The 20,052-nt window shown below is 44.5% G+C and overlaps 1 protein-coding gene across 12 annotated transcripts in view; it reads right to left on the reverse strand.

Moving 5' to 3' along the window:
- The window catches only part of LOC125764903 (homeobox protein prospero), a 159,886-nt gene that overhangs the window by 58,532 nt on the left and 81,302 nt on the right, over positions 1–20,052 (reverse strand). The window lies entirely within an intron of this gene.

The raw sequence follows: 20,052 nt of genomic DNA on the forward strand, positions 1-20,052 counted from the left end.
ACGGAGAAAAGGTGAGACAGAATAGTGGCAATGTTTTGTTGCTAGTTCTTTCACCCCTGAAAGCCTGCGTCCTGCGGCAGACCAGATGGAGATGCATCGAAAACCCAAAACATTACCCGTGCGATCGAAGACTTGTGTGCGTCCCTTCCTTTTACACTGCAGGGAAAATAAATTACCACGTTGCACACCTGGAACTTTGCCATACTAAACACACACATCCTCATCCGAGACATGGAAGCATTCAATGCGAACGGTTTTGAATGTACCCCCGATGTCCTGTGGCTGTTGGTTCGAGAACGAAAGGAAGAGAAGCCAACGGCAAGGACGCCTCATTCTTGGAGGTTTTCATCCACATTGGGTTTTTTTTTGCTGTTAGAGAACCGTTTCCTTCTCTCACAGAGTCAGCTGTTTGCTGTTGTTTGATGGATGCTGCAGTGCCGGCGCCTTCTAATTACGCTCCAATGGTTGACATATAAATATCAATTTAACACTGAAGCGCACAGACTCACGAGAAGTTACTTAATTACTTACGCGCATTGACCGTTTTGGGGGGAACGGTAAGACTGCGGTTATATATACCATCGCAAACAGAAACACTCACATTAGTGATCGAATTCTCTGAGTCACTTATACGCGTCTGATGTCACAGTTCGCTTACTTACGCCCCGAACAGATAAACGAAGAATGTTTATACTGTCTTCCTCTATCTCTTCCCCCCCCCCCCCCGGGTGCTGGATTGCTTTCTCAGTGCAGAAACTCATCAAAACATTCGTAAATTGGATAATAAAATGTGTCTTTCCCTTCTGGATCTTCGTGACAAGTTGGTGCGCATCTTTGTTGCACCGATGGTCCGTATATTTGCGTACGAGAACGAAGAAGACGTGCCGCAAACTAGCGTAATCTCGTCTTGACGCTTCTGGACTGTATCAAACGATATTCTTTGGTGGTTAACGAGATTGACTGCCTAATGATATCATCACGGCACAGTGTGGTGTGCCCGGAACGTGCTGGATGGATACGATGAAAACACCCTCTTGAAGATGCTCTTGGGCGACTTATGGCCGCTGACTTCGTGCGCGGGGTAGTGAGTAATTGTCAATTGGTTTGAAGACGATTTGAGTGGACAACTTTTTTATTAGTGAGGTCACTTGGTACGAGTGCGAGTTCCCGCCCGGCTGTGTAACGGTGCAGTTGAGCATTGTTCGAGTAATTGTACTGATGAGTTTGCACATACGCAGACCATCAAAGCTAATCAAAAGATGAGCTCTTAGTATATTCATATCCAGCGGTGGGAATATTCCCAAGAAAAGGTGTCTAAATGAAGGCGATTAAAAAAAAGTCGTTATTACCGTGATATCTTGCTAGTAAAAGACGTTAAAAGGCAAGACCCACAAACAAAACAAAACGACCGTTACATATGACGCTTGGTTGAGCATGCAGCGGACGGCTGACGCAGTCACACTGCGAAAGGTGCATTATCGGCTATGAAGCAAACAGCAACCACACACACACGAACGGTTCGTAAAGAAAGCGATTTTCTTAAAGACGTTTGTAGGGGTCGCACGCGTCTTTGCTATGCTCCGGTACACGCCGGTGTTAAATCGCATTCCCCCTCCCCAAAAACCCCGGTATACCTGTGTACCAGATACTTGATGTCGCATATGGCACTACAAAAAGGGGTGTACAAAAGCCGAAGAAGTTGTTGGAATCGTCAAGCGGAAATAGAATAATTGCAGCTTGTTCCATATGGCTTGTGTCCCGGTACGTTAGCGCACACGCGAGGTGCGGTCCAAAAATTGTTGTCGTCGGAACTCGGATCGTTATCGTGCCGGAGGGCCTTCAAACATTACCGAGGGTGTCGTCTTCATCTGTACGTCAACGGTTTTCAAGTTTTTTTTTTTATGATATTGAGATACACCAACTACCACCGTCCTTTATCTCAGTGTTAAAGCCACGTTCGGCATCAAGAACTGCAATCATATTTCAGCGGTTTTGATTGCTTCCTTTTCCTGAGGTTTGTCCGACGCCTTACACGAAAATGTGCAATTGTGTTTTATTTTCCCATATTTGACTTGGCGCAACCAAACCGAACTGAATATGAAAGCTTTGGAATGCAGTCAAACGTAAAACAATGTGTGTTTTTGGTTGCGACTGCAGAACAACGACGTGGAGACGAACTTGAGACCGCTGCGAAATTTTGTACCGCACACTCCCCAAAAACGGCACTTGTGCGTCTTCCTTTTCGGAGATCCTTCCGTACGGTCACAATGGACCCGGGGGTTTGTATGTTTTTTTTAAACTCCCCGCCCAACACCAAAAGCCGGCTAGAGTTTGTAACCCCTTTTGGCAAACGATATCTTCCGATCGGTACCGGGAGTTCGGGATGCTTGTTGCGGTTGAAGATGCTTACCGGGTATGTAAACGACTGGGTCCAAGTGTGTCTTGCCGTTTTGCTCACTATCCACAATTCGTTCTCCTTTATATCCTCACCCACAACCGCAGTTGCATTCGGTCTGAGAAGCATCGGGGCGACGGTGTGTTTGTAATATGATGATCCTCTCCGGAAGTGCTGATTATTATTAATTCTCCCACAAGACGATGGTGGAACGCAAACGCCAAAGGGTCAAAGAGACACTTTCGATAAACCGCAAAACGAGGCAGAGGACGTGTCGGCGCGTACGATACCGTGCGAAAGGAAGTATCATGCCTGAGAACTGTCTCCTTCCGTTCGGAAGAAGCAGCCACCGATAGTGTTTTGTGATGCGAATTTGCCACCGGGATTTTTATTTTTGTGCGGAGTTGTGAATTTATTTACTGCTGTTGTTGGCGGTCTTACACTTGTTGGGGAACTAACAAGAATTTACTTCACCCTTTCCTTGTCTGTTTCTTTTTTTTCTTTTAAATCAAACAAATTTCGTTGAAAAGTATTATGCTGGTTGGAGTGCATCTTATGCAATTAGAGCATACATATGTAGAGACTTGTCTCTCGCTTCCTTGCTAAACAAGATTCCCAACTACCCACAAAAAAAAAGAAAAAACAACAACGTACTCGTGGACAATGATTTTCATGGTCGTTACTTGGCAAACAATTATCAATTAGAGCTAATTAAATTCCGTCGACCGGGATTTATTTGGCAGCGAAGGCGACATTTACTGGGCCTTTTTTGTACATGCGCTCTTCTGGGCGTATGCATTCACCGTGCGGTTTCCTGGGCTATTGAAGTCTCCCCACCCTGTTCTGTTGTACGCAAGCAAGCAAGTGCACTTACTGCATATAGTGCCATGCATGGGCTGTGTTTTGTGCTGGTCCACTGTCAGTACAAATCTTCAAGTTCAATTAGGCTCAATTGGAAGGAAGTATGACAGATTTTGGGTTTCCTTGTTGGGTTTTTTTGTGTTTCTGTTTCTTCCTTGCTCCGTCTCTAGTGCATTTCCTTTCACACTGCCAATTGGAGACGAGTAGTTGCCTTTTTTGTTATTACTCTTAATCCGTGTCATACTGTGTGTGTTTTTTCCGTTTATGTAGACATCTTTTACGTTTTGATAATCCATAATTCTTGTTGAAGAGAACTTTCCCTATCAAAATAAAAAATTTTTTCGACGATAATATTAAAAATCTCTCAAATTTCCATTATTAATCAGAGTTTCACACTAATTCACATTCGCATTCAATATTCGAACAAAGATTTCCTCCAACACCCCTTTTTTCTGTTCCTATCACTACGGAGGCTGAGTTAAGATCGATTTTTTAAGCAAAAAAAAAACAGAAAGAAAATACATTTATTTTTGCTCAATCCCTTCGTTAATATTCCTTCAAAACCAACCACACGGAAATGACTCCATGAGCGAAGTTTACACATTTTACAAGCGCATCCACATCTACAGTCTTGATTGGTATACATGGATGTCTTGCGTAAGGGGTTTCCTTGCACAAAATCCTTCCACTATCGTCTTTCGTTTGGAGGTTAAGAATTTTTAATGCATCAAACACGAACCCACCCACCCCATCTGTGATCCCATACCCGGCCAAAAAAGGGGACCTGATACAATGCAAATGCACTGAGAGCAAGGAGAAATACAACAAAAAAAAACGAGGGTTTGGACGGATATGCGAATACGACGCAGCAGTATTCGCCGTGTGCAAACTGTCAGTAAATGAGACGATAGCGAAAGGATTATAGAAATAGCAGTACCACCGTGCACCGTGTGGTATCGGCATTCAGGACGATTCCCTTTCCACGGTAAACCGGACAGAGAGAGAGAGAGGGAGTCGACTTTGATCGACTTTGTGACTGTGAGATTCGCAAACGACGTTTTCCTCCCCCTGTTTCTTTTTTTTCTATTATGGCCCCTTAGCCAAGGAGCGTGCAGCAAAGAAGGCGCATGCAGAAGAATAAAACAGAAAACACAAAAAAAAGAAAACCTCGGCTACGGAAATCATCCAAAGATTGCACATTGCGAGAGAAGCGAGTAATTAAAACTCATAAGTTCATTCTGCACGGTTTATTCATCACATCATCTCGTAGTCGCGTATTTATCGTTCTCCGGTCCCGGTTTCCCGAACGGCCACCACGTCCCTTTCGTCACCCAGCCAGTCTCAGTCAGTGCGCACGTCGTTGTGTCCTTGCTGTCGGGTTCTATCTTCGTCTTCTTTCGTCTCCATAATCTCTACTTAGTCGACTGTTGAATGTGTAACCATCGCCAGGCCGGGGCCCCGGATAGAGAAATCCGCACCTTGCAGGCCGGGAACGATAACGTTCGGAAGGATATCTCACGAGTACGCCGGTTGCTGACTCCCGCACGAAGAGAACACGATATCTTGCGGAAGGGTTTTTGCTGCATAAAAGTATGGCGCCGGGGAAAAACGGCAGAGGAGCTTGACGTAAGAAATGCAACCGTTTGCAGAAAGCAAGAAAAGCCCGAAGGAAATTATTGCATCGCCCGACCAGGTTTGGGTGGCTGTTTGGGGGGGTGAGGCTGGGGGCGCCCGAAACCAAGAGGGGCAAGAGTGTAATAGCAATAATACGGAATGCGCCATCTTCATCCCCCTATTCCCGCTTCAACCCCCACACACACCCCCTCAACCCCCGCGTGGAGTTCCCTGAGGCCTTCTTAGCGGTGTTGGTGGTGGTTTGAAGTAGCAAACAGAGAAAGAAACGTGGCCAAACCGAGATGGTAAATATGCACAAGTTCTTCTAGTTCTATTTGAGTTGAATCTTTAGCAGTGGCACTGGTTATCAACATTTCAGCACACGTCTCAACCAACCAAGCCATTAATATGGGCCTCCCCACATTTCTTGCCACATCATATTCCCCATCATACGTCCTTCCTTTTTTCCCCATCTTTATCTTGCCCCTTTTCATGCAGCCACCCAATGGGTGTTTGTAGGGAATCCCTAAAGCCATTCATATGAGGTTTCTTATGCAACCGAAGCAAATAGCTCGCATCCTCGGACATCAGTACCGTTTCCGTCGAGTCGTGTTCCTTTTTTTGTTGTTGCTGCATATATTTACTCAAGGAAAAGCAAAAACAGCCCCTTCTCACCCCTTTCAACAGGCTGCGGTTGGGTGGTATGTCACCTACGGATCCATGAAAAGCGGATTTTCTTCCCTAACAAACTCATTTCTCGGGTTTTTGGAGCATCTTTTGCGCCATTTTTCTTGACTGCAATCGCATGTGTATGGTGCAACAAACAAGTTTCGTGGGCAGACTCATGTCTACACTGGGTCGTGGTGGTGCATACTTGTGGCCACCGTTTTTGTATTATCTCCTCCAGGACTTCCCCGAACCGAAACAATGATTATAAAGATGAACTTTGTTAATGTGTTCGTGTTTACGTTCATTTCAACCTTATTTACCATACGGGGGGAGGGTTTGGAGCCCGTGAAGCTGCCACGCTTTGAGTACGGGGAAATGAGAAGATAAATTGTAACAGTTTGTCGCATTTAATGTTTGCTAAAAATTACGCTGCAGGAAATGAAAACCCAAACCCCGGGTAGCGTTGATGTTGATTTGCATTTATTTTATAAAAAAGTGGGGTCCCAAAATGTATCAATTTTTTGCGGGATTTTTATTTTTGATTTAACCTCCGAAAAAAAAATAATTAAAGTAAAGAATTATTCATTAATAATTTTTAAAACTTTTACTAGTCGTTTGCTTTACTCCAAAGGTACAAGCATCAGAAGCATGACGAAATTTCACACAAATTTGTGTTTTTTTTACGGTGTCAGTTACACTGTTCTCCATTTTTACGCTACGAAATCATCATCGTCTCTCCGGCCGTGTAATAGATGCAGCAGAAAATTTGCAAATGCGCCATCTCAGCCATGCAAAAATCGCACCGAACCGGGGCTGAGATGGCTTAGTCTACAGGCCAAAAAAAAAACAAACTCCATCGTAATGATTCCACCGTTTCGATTTGCCCCGACAGATGGAAAGTGCATTTTGGATTTTTAGTATTTTTTTTTTTTTGGGAGTAGGGACACGGGATGTTCGGGAATGTTTTACATTTAGGTCTGTTTAGCCACAAAATAAAACAAACGAAAATAAATAAAGCTGCTTACTGATGGTGATCGTCATGCTGAACGTTCAAGAAGCAGTAGTGCGTTGGTTCGGTATTGGATAATCTCGTTCTATAGGTTTTACGGTACACGAACTACACCGAATCGAAGAAGTGGAAAAATGAAAATGCATATTTCGCCTTCCATTCTTCCTCTTCACCCGCCGGAATCCGTTGGTCAAAGAATGGTGGAAAACGACGTTTTCTCTCTCTCTCTCTTTCTCTCTCTCTCTCTCTCTCTCTCTCTTCTCGCTATTGTTCGTTAAGCTTTCCATTACGCTTACGGGGAGAAAGAGATTTTTATATAAATGTTTATATACATACTACACCTTCTGCTGCCACCAACGCTGGCAAACATTTGCATTATTAAAGAGTGTCGCGGTCATGTCACAGGATATCTACACGGCCCTGTCACATCCGGTTCACTGTTTTGTTTCAAACACGTCGAGCGCCGAGCTGGGTTCGTTTTGCAAACCGCTGACGATGGCTGCTTCGTTTATCACTCCGAAACTGTCCCAAGAAGTGGACGCCTTTTTGGCCTGATGCTGCACCGGTCACCCGATAACAATGCAAAACCAGCGGTACGATGGGGTGGTGTGTTGAAGTGGCACAAACTGGACCCGGTTGCAACAACGTCACTACTGGATGAATAATGCCCTTTGGGGCTAGTGTAGTAGAGAAAATATGTCGGATAATGCTGGGCCGTAGCTAAATGCCATTGTCTTGTATAATTATTTCCTTAGCATGGCACCATCAGTCCTGTTCGGTAGGCGTTATAATTGTGTTTGAAACAGAAGTTGTCACAACCGAAGCCGATCATATGAGCTATCGTAATCGATACTAAAACACCAGAGAAAAGGAGCTTCTCGTCTCCTTCAACTAATGAGAATGGTAGATAATGAAAATGCATATTTTATTACCAAAATGGGGTCCATAGCAGCAATGCCGCAAACAAGAGTGCCCTCAAGACACAACTCGTGCGACCATGATTTATTTCACTTTATTTTTTCATAAACACACACACGCGCATCCACACGCAAAGTTGGTAAAAAATATTGATTTTTGCTCTTCTCCAACACAACTCTCTGTACTCCCCCCCATTCCCCTCCCACCCGACGCCACCAACATTTTGTTTCAAGTTGTTGCAGCAGTTGATGAAAATTCAACCCGTTCACTGTTGAAAATCATGTGAAAAGAAGGTTGGGGGTGTGGGGGTATGTTTTTCCTCCCTCTAAGTTATTTTTTTCGTTGTTGTTGTTTGATAGCTAGAAGAAAAAGAGTTGGATCAACCTATTGAGGAAAATCCTTCCCCCCACCACCCCCTCATCCCCACTCATCCATCTGTTTTCTCGAGTTCCCTTCTCGAGAAGGAGCAAAACTCCGCCGACGGTCGGTTCCTTTAGGCCTGAACAAAGACAATTTTCGGTTTTGAAAAAGCGGCAAAAATGAAATGAAAAAGAAAATGCAAGAAGAAAACACACGCACACACACACACACCCCCAGTGAATTTAACGCAGGAAAGAGTTCTACTTCTGCAGCACGCACCGGTCGGGCCGACGGGACGACTTTACAAGCGCTGTTTGAGCAGTGGAGAAAATTAATACAAAAGCCGGAACAGATTCCTTCCGTGCGCTTGGCCAAAAACAGGAGGGAAACGCTAACGCGTTACCCCTTTCGGCCTTTTTCGCTGATGACTTCTGAAGATGAAACGCATGAAAACATAAAATTTAGCCCTAGCCCATCACCATACGAACACTGTGCGGGTGTGTGTGTGTCCGGGATTTTTTTTTGAGGTGGGGAGGATCCTGACCGTCTTTGTCTCACCGAAATCCTACCACATCGGAGGCCCGGTTTTGTCTTAGACCGTGTGCAAGGCATGCGTCCACCGCCCCCTTTTAGTGGTGAAGCTCATCAGCTATTGAGTCAGACGGTTGTACAGAGGCATCACATGGCGGCGGGGTATTTGCATGTGGTCTTAGTCGGCAAATTATGCAACCCCCTTCAGGCGGTATCGTACACGCCGGCGATACGTCTTACAGTGAGATTTTCTTCTCACATTGCGCACAAGAAATGATTTGTCACGCACCGGCACCGGCTTGAACAGAAGTGCAGGAAACGAATGTGTGTGTGTGTGTGTGTCTGCACAAGTGCATCATACCACCAAGCGGTGAGCCGAGTGCACGATATACCCTTGTGCATCTTTGTGCATAACATCCTTGAGAGCGTATTTAATGAGTTTGCTCCTTGGCGTGTGTGTACCGTAGCGTACGTTGAGTGTTCCGATGCCGAGCATCATCCAACGCAATGAAGTAGGGATTTTCCTCAAACTTTACTCACCAAAAAAAAATCCTAAAACACACACACACACGTACTGCAAAATAAAATTGTAGAAGCAATTTCTACCAGTTTGCGTACGTCGCTATCATGTAAAATATTTGCTATTTTTCCCCCGAAAAAAAAATCTGACGTCTTAAACTAAGCGGCTAAACTTTTGCCTTATTGCAATACATTATTGCTCCGTTGAGTCAACACACACACACGGGCGAATTAGCAACATAATGCACATTTGATAGTACTTTGGTAGTGGGTTTTTTTTTTGCTCAATTTTCCATCCCTGCCACACCGAGGGCGCAAAAAGTGCATCGTCTGAAAGGTCCTGACTGCGGCGAATGCAGTTTTTAGCAGCTGTTTGTTGGTTTGTTTGATTTCGTACTTTTTTTTTGGTTTGTTTTACAGAAAAAAAACACACACACACAACTCCCACTTGGTTTGCTGTGGGTGCATATCTTGCAGTCAGATTGTAGTGTTTTTTTACCGTGTTGAATAACGATTAAAATTTCGTCTAGCCAACTGACGTCGAATGCCATCGTTACAGTACGCGCTTTGGGCTGCTTTACCAACCGTGCAAAGTAGCTCTTTGGTAATGTGCAGCAGCTTAAAATGCCACTTTTCACTCCCACCCTCTCTCCCTCTCTAATGTGGCATTACATCCCAAAAAAAAGCACCCAACTACCCATTCCCATCGATCAGTAGAGCTGCCACCACCGAACAGCAGTCTCTAAAATGAGTCAAAAGTTATAGAAAAGGTGCATTTTCGTTTTCATTTGCAAAAATATAAAAATCACATATTAAGCAATAATGAACGAGCGCCCGGCATGCTGGTACGGGTCGGGGGCTGACTTGACTGCATCGGCAGTGCAGCGAATGTGATGCAAACCAAACGAAAAAAAACGCCGGCAAATATGTATTTCCCGTACGATCGTAAACAAACGGGGTACAGGGTGCGGGATTCCCAGCACAGATAAGGACCATTATTTGATTCTTCCAGTCCGGGCCACCAGTGCGGGTGGAAAAAAAGGAAGCAACAAAAAATTAAGGAACCATCAAATTCAGGTTCACGTTCAGAGCTACAGATGGAGCAGCAAGACGGATAGGATGCCTTTGTTTTTTTTGTTCCTTCTGCTATGCAACTCCACACAGCGATAGTACGGATACCGTTTTGTCTATGCACCCGTACACTAGTCTGTATGCACTTTTGGGTTGTAGTATACTTTTTTTTTGTTCAACAAAAACTGCAGAATGGAAAAGGAAGACTATTGGAGGTTTGTTTTTCGGGGTAGGAGAGTTTCAGTTTTTCGAGGTGTGATTAAGGAAGGAAATGAGTTGCCGTTGGTGCATTTTTTGAACCGAAAGAGTCCAAAAGAGGAAGGTTTTTTTTTCGCTTACTTCACGGATGTTTTGATGCAGAACGCTGGTATACAATGCAAGGGAAAGAAAACTCTTGGGTCTCTCCCTTCATAAATGCTACCTTGGCTAACTGACAGACTGACAGACAAAAACACTGACGTCGATTTGGACGTTACTTTAAATTTACTTCCTTAAAGACAGTGAGGTGAAACAGCAAAAAAAAAAGACATTGACTCCTCAAGAAGTTAGTTTCACTACAAATGGATTTTCTTTTCGATGAGTCATTCATTGAAGACGTAAATATTGAGTGCTCCGTGCGTGTGTCTAATTCAAGGGATGTCCGGGAATGTGGATTTAATCAACCGAAACGGCATGCCGCTCCCAAGGAACGCACTTTCCAAAAGGTCACACACAACGCAGCAAGGCTTGGTGTGAAAACGAGTGAACAATCGCCGTTTCGTATGAGTCATGCAATTAATTAATTTGCATCTTGATACACTCCGGTCACACTTCATCTCGGACAGTCTGTCCCCATCCTCACCGTTTCTTGATTAACGAGTGCGTATCATAAAACATATGAAGCCGTCCAGTTGGTGCACAACTCGGAAACTCAGCCACCGAATGAGTCGCTTCAAGTTTAATTGAAGTACACTGCGCCAACTCTGTGAGAGCTTACGCAAGCCGCTTCACACAGACTCCCACCGGGGGATGGGAAGAGATACGGGGAGAATCCGATACGGATCTTATGGGAACGGAGATCAAGTTATGGGTTATGGGCCAAAAAGGAAAGGATTCAAATTTCTCACCATAGTTCAACCCGGGCTGGCTGTTGCTGTTCCGGGCGCCGGAAATGGCATTACTTCGATGGGGCAAGAACTCGCCCCCTCGACCGCCAGTTCATCCAGGGCAAATCTGTCGAGCGCGCGAAAGAATCATTCCACCAAAAAGGAAGGGAATGCACTCTCACTCCGGTGGGTGCTGCTCTTATGGTCAATTGCGCACCATGTGCGCATTGTTCAGAGATCCAGCAATTGAACGCGTACTGACGACGGTCACGATGCGTTTGTAAGCAAACGACCAATTGACGGATTAGTTGACGTTGGAAGAATATGTAAGCTTTTGTTGCTTTTTTGTTTTTGTTTTCATATCTGTTTTTTGTCTGTTTCCCGCGCATATTGTGTCCCGCTTGGAGCAATTTCATCAATTGCTTGTTCCGTTCTGAATTTCCCTCCAAGCCGGGCGACGGTGCGCGCAGGAGAAATTCATTCGTCAGGAAGTCGAAGAACCAGACAGCAATCGAACATTCTTTCTGATATATTTGTACGCATAAGCTGTACGCAGAAGTAGCGAACAGACACTAGGGTTACAGCGAAAGGTATGCTGCTCATATGGTGTTACACCCGGAAGATGGATTATTGAAAAATTGAGCACCGTTTCCTCGCGGGACGCAGTATGTGCATATGTGTTTTGGACATTACTGTGAAGAACAAGCAATTAGGTGCTCGTAAAATAAGTTTCGCTCATCAAACGTTCATGAGTCATTAAAATGGTCGAGCGGGACGCTTAAAGCAATTTACCGTGAGGAAACACGTCATAATCTTAAAGGCCCAAAAATTGATTACGAAGGACGCACACATACGATACACTCGATTGGTCATTCAAAAATATGCATATAACATATTTCTATCGTGCGCTTGTCTTGAAGCCGGATTGATGGATGAAAACGGTTATACGGTTCAGTGAATAAATGACAAGCTTAAGAATGAAAGAAACCCGCGTTTCGCGTCACTGCTGATGAGTTGAGCACTGGCGAGAAGTTGATCTTAACCTAACAAATCGAATGTGAAACCACATTGACTCGGTGAGTGCGTCTTCAAATGTACATCGGTCATCGGGTTTTGAGTGTTTTACGATAATGCTTTAGGGGTCGAATGTTGACGCTGTCTGTTCGTACTTCGGTGGGCGTCTAGCAGATCTCCTTATCGATACCAGATGGCTCTTGAAGCAAAGCATCTAGCATAAAGCGATGTAATAGCCTTCAGTGCCTATTATCTTATACGTTTCTCGAGAACAGTCATCGTGTGCAATGTGCAGAGTAAAAGACGCGTTACTGTTAACGATGATATGGAAAAGAATGGGGGCGTTTTTTGGAGGGTAGTGAGATAAATTCCTACCACACTGATCCGATTACTAATGCTTCAAATTACTGTGCTTCTGATTATAAATAACTAAATTTAAAAAAATGATTATTGCCAGTAAAAACATTTATTCAATATTTAAAAAGTATTTTCTTGTGTGTAGAAATAAAAAAAAATATTTGCAAGGAACATAACCACGATGTAAGGAAACATAGAAATAATCTCTCTATTCAGCTGAATTCTGTTACATGTTTCATGTGATCAAAGCATATGCAATACGTTTTTTTTTTGTTTCGGCTGTGGAAAAATACACATTGAAGTAAAAGTTGCCATTACAACTGCTTCAGATCCGCCACAGTGAGAGGCGTACGGAACACATCTGTTCGTAGGCGCATGTTTTAACTTTTGAAGAATTTGTTCGCATGTTGATTCGCTGTGGTTACGATGAACCGTAAAAAGGATAAGTGCTTTACTAAATGCTCGATGATAAATTTCCTTTTTTTTTAATTGACTGGGAAACATGTTTCAGTCTAAAGCAGATTTTTGCAAGCCTTTCTTTTTTTGCAAATGTTAGATTCTAAACTGATTCGAACGAGATGCAATGAAATATTATATTTTTATTTTAAAATAGTAAATTAAATATAAAAATATATTTCCTCTGAAAAATGTCATTAAACGGCCTTAGTGCGTAAAGCAAAAACTAATAGAACCGATTGTTTAAAACTTTCCAGCACTTTCCACCATAGCGCAACCAAATCCCGTTCGTAACAAAGACCGTATGCCTACGAATGGATTGTTGTAGGGATTTTGTACTATTCACAACCGATCTTCTATGCGCATGTTTACCTTACCTACTACGGCCAATGTGCTTTGGGTGTACCCCGAACCAAACTGTGGTCCGTGTATCGTTCTCCATAGCAACGAGAAAGACGTCCATCGGGCACAAAAGGGTAGTTGGGGACACACACACACATGATGGGGCACAATTTGCGTACTAAAAACTTGATAAAGCCTTCCAGGCATTAATCCTATTTTCTGCTGCTCGACCATGCGTGCGTATCCACCGCTCGAATCCACCGAAATCTCAAAGCCTTTCCGTCTGGGCAGTGAAACACAAAATGCAATCGAATGCACTCGGCATGCAGTCGGCAAAAACTGCACACAAACACATACACATACGGTCACGCACGCACGAACTGGGGTATCGGGCAAGCACACGTACAGCGATACGCACACAGATGCGTAATGCCCACCACCCATTGGGGAATGGGATGAGAGCTCCATCAGAAGTGCATGTGCATGGTACATAGCATATATCAAATGGCATCTGACAAGGCTCGCGGTCCCTATCGTCGTTCAAACCTCCGCTCACAACTCACCGGCTCGTTCCCTCGGCAACACATTTCTCGATGCACTCCCTTCAGAGCTCAGAGATTGGATCGATACCGATTGTTTTTTTTTGTTGCCAGGAACTGGACATCAATTGGAGCAAAGCGCCCAGTACCGTGTGCCTCGGCGAGGACTTCCGCTTCACCCACGGTACTCACGCATCGGGAGGATGGTTGTGCTTGGGACGTCATTTGCTAAGTTTGAACCAGTGCTCACCAGTCTATGCGTGCGTTGGTCCATCTTTTCCGTGGCCTGCCCGTGCGAATGATGTGGCCAGGTGCCGCCCCGGTGTACTCGCACCTCTAATGATCCTTTCGTTCGCATCCTGCATTCGCGGTGGTTCGTTTGTTCGTTCGTTTCATTTGTCCAGTTTTGTATGCCTAGCGCGTTTCCGTCGCCACCTCCCTGACCTCACTGCGCACCGAATATGACTCCTCCCCAACATCCCCCATTCGTGACCTCGTTCCACGTCTGGTCGTAGCAAAACAAAACCCCAGATACAGGCGGGTTTTTGGTTTTGTTACCGAGACGACGTTGTTGGCGGTACATACGACGGTGAGGCTAGAGCTTATGTATCCCCAGCGAAGCGATGTGCTGCACCGGACCAAATGCATCCACAATCGAGCTGCATTTCGTTAGCGTGTGCATGCGTTTGGATATTCTCCTTTTTTTGTTTCTGCCCGTCCTTCTTCGAATGCCCTCGACATGGCAGGGATATTCGTCCGGATCCACGATATTCACCAGATGAGATGCTGCATGAAGTACGGGGACACCCCATACCGGGTATTCCTGATACTACACAGCCACACATACACAAAGTTCATCCCTCATCGCATCCGGTGCATTCGTCGGATTTTGGGGAGCGCAAAGGAGGCATGCGGATGGAGTATGATACAAACGAAGAATGGAGCTGACCAGTGGGGAAGTCCAGCTACAGCAACATCAGTTTTGTGGGAGTCTGGTGATGGTGATGATTAATGCGCTTTTGCAAGCAAAACGGCATTGGCAATAATGCTCAGTTGATCTCGATTTTCCTGGAGCCTGAGGTTCTGGAGGGTTTTTTGTTCGTACGTTATTCCTATCTTTCTAGCGCACTTCTCTTGCAGTGGAAAGCCTGTTCTGTTCACATGTGTTGCCTTTTCCGCTTTTGTGGAGTTGTGGAATGTACTTGCACATTGTGCCGCTGTGCTCCGTAGTCTATTCCCTGAGCAACGCATATGGTAATATAAATTTGATTGTATATTATTCTCTTCAATAAATTTAGAAGGTAAAGAAGGGGATTTTCGATAGTTTTACTCAATGATCCAAATTTTACATTTTCCCAAAACAAGTTCTTATTAAACCACAAAATTGTAACACACAAAAGCGTCAAATAATTTTCATTAAGAGCGTTAGATTTTCAACACAAAACTAGTTTTTTCTCGTCCCTAAATCGATGCACCGATCATGAAAGGAAAATTTGGGATAAATGAAGCCTCTATCTGTGTGTTTCATCTGCTCTAGCTGGCTGTTTTTCTTATCAATAGCAACGATGCATCGTTCCCCGTTGCGATGAAACTCTCGCTTATATAAAACCTTCCCTTGGCCACCTAGACCTGCTCGCTAAACCCCCTTTGGTCCCACTTGGGATACGCTTTTGGGCAGCAGCATTTGAAGTAAATAAAGTTTTGAAATGCAATTTTTAGCCTCCACCATCTCGCACACACACACACGCGCGTACACTAGGATTCGCGAATTTGCATAAAACCGTACACACATATTCGACGTTTTTGTTTCGCGGAAAATTCCAGTTGGCGCCCCGAGTGCGTCTCCCCAACGGACGGAGCGTTCGGCATTCATTTGAATGCACTTTTTGTACGCAGGACGCGACACGTTTTTTGGTGGGGTTTTTTGGGGGAAGGGAGGGCGGTGTTTGAACACTCACATTGGTCAGTGCTGTCCAGTGCTGCCCAGAGCACCCTTTCTATCGCGCCTAGTAGCAGGCAATGGACGGGGGGAGTTGTGCTGTGATGTAGGGCCTCTATGCACTTTTTCCCGCAGGTTTTCCGAAAATATCGCGGGTTTAGTAAATGGACGTTGCCTAGGATGCGCTTCTTCACGCTCCATGATCCGCCAGCGCCAGTTCGGGTACGACGAGCTGGGTGTGCTGGAATCGGGGATTTTTTGTTGTTTTCTCGACCGTTGTGCTGTGCGCGAATTGTATACGTCACGAAAGGTGAAGGCGACGAAATGAAGCAGCCAAAAGCTCGTTAGTCTTGTGTACCGTTGTGTTTTTATGTGCGTTTGTGTGTGCACGAGTGCGGGGGTGGGATGGACGGAAGATGGTAAAGGGGTCGCGTTTTTTACTCTCCTTTCGAGTTTCGAATGCGCTATGCAATCGGTTGCCGTTGAAGCTGCAGCTGCATAGCCGCGACTTCACCGTGCGACACAGCGTGTCAATCTTGTCAACGTTCCAGGCAAATAGGTAACGGATGCGAATGAAGCATAAAAGGCACACACTCGCCAATCTTCTCCACACATGCGAGTGTCATCGGGATGACCGTGGGTTAGTGCAATGTTTCCGCCTGTCGGTTCGGTTATCGATCCCACTGGCGGAAGGATTGTGTCAGCCATTGAGAAAAGGTTCCGATAGGCAATGCTAAAAAATCTTTTTGGGCAATATTCTGAGGCCTTGGAGGAGACCGGTGGACTAGTGAGGATGCGAGGCACTAATTCCGAGCATGATTCAATTTATATGCACATAAGCCGTGTAGCCGCGAAACGAAAAGAGCGCACGGGATAACTGCCGTCCGGTCTTGCAATTCAGTTTTTCCCGGGAGTCACCCATTCCATCGCGTTATGTTTTGGCCGGAATATGGCCTAGGCCTAAGCGTTCACCGGACGGTAGAAACATATGTACTATCGAAAGCGTGCAAATGGAAGGGAAGCAAAAGCCTAAACAACAAACCACAAATGATACGAGCCCGGGGCCCTCGTTTCGCTCAGATATCGATCGATGGCGTCCATTTTGGGCAAAGAAAGGCGCATCCTTTTTTGTGGGGTGGTCTCCTATCTCACTCACTGCTTGGCGCTGTGCAACGTTTCGAAGGCGACTATTCGCGAGCAGCAGCTTCTTTCGAGACTATAAAACGAAAGGCTGAACTTCTGCTGAGCTGAGCTAGCGGATGAACGACATTTAATTTGGTTGATTAATTACTTCATTACTTTGGCCTGTCTGTATGGTAAAGTAAACTTTGCTTTGAAGGTATTTTTCTCACTTTATCGAACACACACACACACAGCCGAAGAGGAAGTTAACTGTGACCGGTCGCGGTGCAGTCGGTGCATTTTTCTTTCGCTGTCTGGTACGGTGCATTTAATTGCTCACTGAGCTGCGAAGAATGTGCATTCAACCTGAGCTCGTTTTTGGGGTCGTAGAAAAGGTTATTACTGCGGTACTGATAGCTTGAAAATGTCCTTCTGTTTTAGTCTTGTGAATTTACTTTGTTGTTGGTTAGATTTTTGTTGTATGTATTCGAGTGTAAGGCCGACAGTGTGGCCTAAACACTGGACTTAAGCCTATATAAAAATATTAATTCTAATGTAAAGGAGCAATAATTCATTTTTGAAACGATGCATCGAAAAATTGAAGTCATAGAAGATGTTGAAGTTTCTCCTTTGATTGCTCAAGTTTCACTGCTTGTAGTGACTATAACTCCAAGTATATGTAGTATTTAGTATAACTCCAAGATCATGTACCTAAGCTACGCGACTGAGGACGTTTAAACTACACAAATCACAGAAGATATTATAGTATTTTTGTACGGTATCATTAAGTCAGATTCAGTCTAGTTGGTCAGAGATATTCGCAGATCTCCATACAGCGCTGGAATTACTGTAGTTTCATCTTTGAAAAAATGAAGGACTGGCTCAAGTTACTTCCTTTTGCTGAGCCTGAGATTCTCCCAATGCTGTACAACATAAATCATCAATTTGGTCTGAATAATTTAGGTACGACACAGAGTCCAACCAGAGCAATTTTGGCCAAAAATATAATGATGATCGAATGCTTCTTCAAAATCTTCTATTTTCTATCCACAGAAGATTTTCTATTCACAGAAATTACTGTATAGTGGATTATTCTAGAGTTTTATTGGTAGTATTTACCTCCCTTAGGCGTTTGGTTAAGGAACTTATGAGAAGGAAATTTTATTAATTCCACTAATTACTCATTAAACGGTATACCGGATACAGAATAATACAGAAAAATAAATCATTTTTTTATGCAATGGGGCGAGGTCAATGTGCACTGGACCAAACGTTAGCCAGAACACTGTAAAACCCAACAATACCACCCTCATTGTATGCTAATATCTTCATCCAAGTCAAGTCAATATGCATGCACTCCGGTTTCCGGGTTTTCGAATGAAGGTACTCAAGCAGCATCAAACAACATGGGCTATTGAGAAAAGTGGGGAGCACTCGTATACTTTTCCACTGTAAGCCAATCCTTTTTCCTCGAAGCGTCCTGCTACCATAAAGGACAAACACGATGAAGTGGGCCTGGTTGTTGGGAGAAAGGGAGGCGAAAATAAAAAAAAAACTTTTCCTCTTTGTTTTACAATTAGAACCATCTAGAGAGGGAAAGTAGCTGCTGAAACCGGCCAGTGGCTCGTAGCTCAATGTTGTCAAAGTTTCATCTTTGATTTCGATTCGACGTTCGAAGCAACTCATTACGTGCGTTTGCAGGAATGTAAAGAGCATCATCCAATAGCTGGGGAAGTCTTTCGTAATGGACAGCTCCGCGGCTTCTCATTGCCTCCAGAGCACTAGCCATTACTTCTTCCCCATTCGAAGCGGTAAAAAAATGTCGGCTCACTACTCTAGAGAATCAATTGCCAGCAGCAAAAATGCTATTCCTGCTCATCTTAGCTGTTCCGGTGCTTCTTTGAAACCCGGATGCAGCATGTGGGACGGACCACTCGGCATTTCGTGTACGTCCAATACGTAGCTCCTCTGTAAGGAGGGTTCAGATCCAAACCGTATAGAAACACAGTACTTGCAAACAGACGACTTCTTCCGTGTATGGGTGCATGTGCTCTTTATTCTTGCAATGATAAGATACTAATGGTGCAGTTCTTGATTCCACTGCCTAAGGATACGGAAAAGCTTCACCGTCAGTGGATGAAGAATAAAACCAACCCGAGCTGTGTTCTATTCATTTTTAGAAATAATAGAAACCTAGACATGTGGAAGATTCAGTTCGCTAGGCACTCAACATGGGTGGTTGTTTGGGGGCACACAGCAACAGGAACAACAACAAACCTCCATACATCTTTACGCATCATTGCATGCGGCCCTAGCCGTGTATTGCTACTTGCCGGTAGATGAATTTCTACGTCAGCTTCTTGATCCGGGCAAGATACATACAATCCAGCAGCTCCAAAGAAACTTCACGCACGCAAAGGGTAAAGCTTCCAAGGCACGAAATGGGAAATGTAAATTTGCACTACATGATGAAACTTACCGCAATGAAAGACCCAAAGCATTAACAGAAAATTGGAACAGTTCAACATTGATGTTCTTGAGGGCGTTGTGGGTTTCGTGTCTAAAACCCGTTGCCCCAATGCTGCTCTTCCTTATCAACACGAGAAGATGCAGGTGGAAATGTAAATACAACGATAATGGCGCTCAAGCTACCGAAGCTACTGACTGGAGAAATCCCCAAGACATTAGGGGTGGGCCGTATGGATAATGGGTACGGGGCGTATGGAATAAGATCTGGGCGCTCGAACATGATTGCAAAGTCGTAGGCCACAAATGCTGGTCTACTTCAGGAAAAAAGTAGGTTTTCGCAAAACAAGCAAAGAAGATACAGTTACAGTATGAAGAGAAGAGAGAAGAGAGCAAAAAAACAAAACCTCCGGGTACTTATTAGTCAGTACGGTATGTTTCGTCTTCTTCGCTTGTGTGCAGTGTGGCTTGTGGTATTTGGGTTTACCACGCATTCTTGGTTGCGATGTGGGATGACTTTTCGCTTTTCTGCAAATGGCCGCATGCCATACCGGAACCATCTGCGTTATGTCGAATGTGCTTGCATTCGTTCGATTTTACACTCAAAACTTTCGGAGCGATTTGAGCTCTTGAAAACGGTAGAAAGGAAAAGATACACTCTACCATCATAATCAAGCAAGCATCAGCGCAATACATCACTACGCCCAACACGAAAGTTCGACAATCAATCGGGCCATTGAGTCGTGTTTGACGGGTCCGTATGGTCGGGTTTTGCAAAGTCTAAC

The sequence above is a fragment of the Anopheles funestus genome, chromosome 2RL (assembly GCF_943734845.2).
Source record: "Anopheles funestus chromosome 2RL, idAnoFuneDA-416_04, whole genome shotgun sequence".
NCBI lineage: Eukaryota > Metazoa > Arthropoda > Insecta > Diptera > Culicidae > Anopheles > Anopheles funestus.